Raw genomic sequence first — 2456 nt, 5'->3', positions numbered from 1 at the left:
ATTGAAGGGGGTCTGAATACTTTCCGTACCCACTGTACTTCAATTAGGCGGCTCAGGAAAGAGAAAGACAGGTGTATGGAGACTGTAAATATACCTCCTTTCACAAACATAATAACTTGCCTCCGATGTCTTTTATTACCTGCTCTCTCGACATAAGATCTATTCAATGACCAGTTGTGTGGCAGTGTAATACTAAAACTAGGACTGGGCAAATATATACAGTCAAATAAAAAATTATTCAGACATCAGATATAATTTTTGATATTTTTTTACTAGTGGTGCAGAACACTATAGTTCATTGAGGATAGCAAAAATTAGTAAACTGTGACATATTATACCCAAAAATTCTTCATACAGTGGACTACCAGTAAAATCGGAAAAAAAAATTGGGACCAAAAATTATTCAGACACTTTGACCATGTTTGGCTTAAGTGTTTTTCTTTAATGGCTTTTTACACCACAGACTGAACAAAATTAAGCATTGCTTGGTAATTTGGTATTATCTAATTTTGTACTTAAATTTAACAGCTGAATAATTTTTGGTTGATTGTAATCCATTACATACCTTTCTATCAAAGTTATCTGACATTATCAAGATAAATTTGTTCTGACACAGTTTAACTCTTGAGTTCTTGTCATATTTTATTACCATTTTGTAAACTATAGTGAATAAACTGTGATAATGTGAGAAATATTGTATATATATTCATTTTTAAAAAATGTTATCCAAAAGTCATTTATTTCTATAACAATATAACAAAAAATATATTTAATATTAATTTATTGTTTAGAAAAATAGTAAAATGTCCTTTATTTTTACCTTCATATTAAAAATACCTATTTAAATTATATACTAAATATATATACTCAATTAAATTAAAATTATATACTGAATTAAAATACTATAAATTAAAATTATAAGCTGGGTCAAAAGTGTCTAAAATAGCATGTAAAATAAAATCATTATGAAACTTAAAAGTAAATTATGAAAACTATGATGTTTACTATCCTACTAATTTTTTATAAAAATCACCAAAAGAATTATTGAATAAATGTAATATTCAATATATCACCCTGCACTACTGAGTCCAAAAAAGGTGTTGAAGTGTTTGGTGAAGAAAAAAGAAAAAAAAGGAAGCACGACAGCCTTATTTTCTGCCTCAATGCAACACAGCAAAGCTAAACTTAACGGCTTGGTTTTCCACATAGAAAACTTTTTGTGACAAAGTCAATGGTTGAGACTGAGAGAAGGAAAGAATTGGTTTAGCAGCTGGCATGGATTACTGCCCAAACACTTGTCAGCAAGCAAATAATAGATGTGTTTTTAGAGTCAGGGAGCAGAAAACAAAGGCTGGATCGGGTTATGGGCAGTACCTGTTCTAGGGTGTTCAGGTGGAGGCAAGAAACAATGTGTAGGCCGGAGGCCAAGAGTTCAATCAGGATCTGGATATGGTTGCATATGGGAATCAGGTTAGAGGTTATTCCTCAGGGAACAGTTACAGTACAGATGAAGAGAAAGAATAAGAGATAGAGTGCCAAAAGGAGAAAGATAGACAAGATTTTGCACAACTAGAGCCTAAATATATCAGAATGCTGAGCTACAGTAACAAAAACCAGTTTCTTCACCTTGGTGTCTTACAGAATCAACACTATAAAAAATGATCACAATTTTAACAGTAAAATACTGTAAAAATGCTACGATACCATTAATGGTCACACTTTAGTTTAGGGACCATTTCTCACAATTAATTATTAACTATGATTTTTGCCTCAATAAGCTAATTTGCTGCTTATTAATAGTTAGTAAGGTAGTTGTTTAGTTTAGGTATGGGGTAGGATTAAGGGATCTGAAATATGGTCATGCAGAATAAGGTATGTGCATTATAAGTACTAATTAACAGCCAATATGCAAGTAATATGCATGCTAATAAGCAAATAGTTAATAGTGAGAATTGGTCCCTAAAGTGTTAGGCACCGATCAGACAGAACGCGTTTTTCAGGTCTGAAAACGCGAGGCGCACCACACTGCCTTTTTTTGGTTGATTTAAGAAAAAAACAGCAGGGTGCTGGGGATTTTATGTTGCTAGGCAACCACTGAATTTGAAACTGTAAACTTTCATCAGCACAACGGAAGGCCCGCCTCTCCATTCATTCGATTGGACAAGGGAAAAAAACGCAAATTACGTCGGGCGCTTTTCTGCTCAGAGTTGGTTTTTCCAACTTCAGGCGCTTAGAGCACTCCTGCAAAAACGCGAGGCGCAGCAGCCGGCTAAAACACGAGGCGTCCGGGGCGCATAAACAGCACGCAAAACGCTCAATGCCAATAGAAAACAATTTTAAAAAGGCGCCTCTCACTGCAAAAAAACGTGTTCTGTCTGATCGGGGTCTTACCCTGTTAAAGGGTTAGTTCACCCAAAGATGAAAATTAGCCCATAAATTACTCACCCTCAAGTCAT

The 2456-nt window shown here is 34.4% G+C and overlaps 1 protein-coding gene across 1 annotated transcript in view; it reads right to left on the bottom strand.

The window, feature by feature from the left end:
* The window catches only part of LOC107699002 (double-stranded RNA-specific editase 1-like), a gene marked incomplete at both ends in the record, with an annotated part of 180496 nt that overhangs the window by 105738 nt on the left and 72302 nt on the right, over positions 1–2456 (bottom strand). The gene's annotated exons all lie outside the window — the stretch shown is intronic.

Source organism: Sinocyclocheilus anshuiensis, unplaced genomic scaffold (genome assembly GCF_001515605.1).
Source record: "Sinocyclocheilus anshuiensis isolate Anshui unplaced genomic scaffold, SAMN03320099.WGS_v1.1 scaffold18, whole genome shotgun sequence".
Classification (NCBI taxonomy): Eukaryota; Metazoa; Chordata; class Actinopteri; order Cypriniformes; family Cyprinidae; genus Sinocyclocheilus; species Sinocyclocheilus anshuiensis.
The sequence above is the reverse complement of the archived record's forward strand: the minus strand, read 5'-3'. Positions and strand labels throughout refer to the sequence as shown.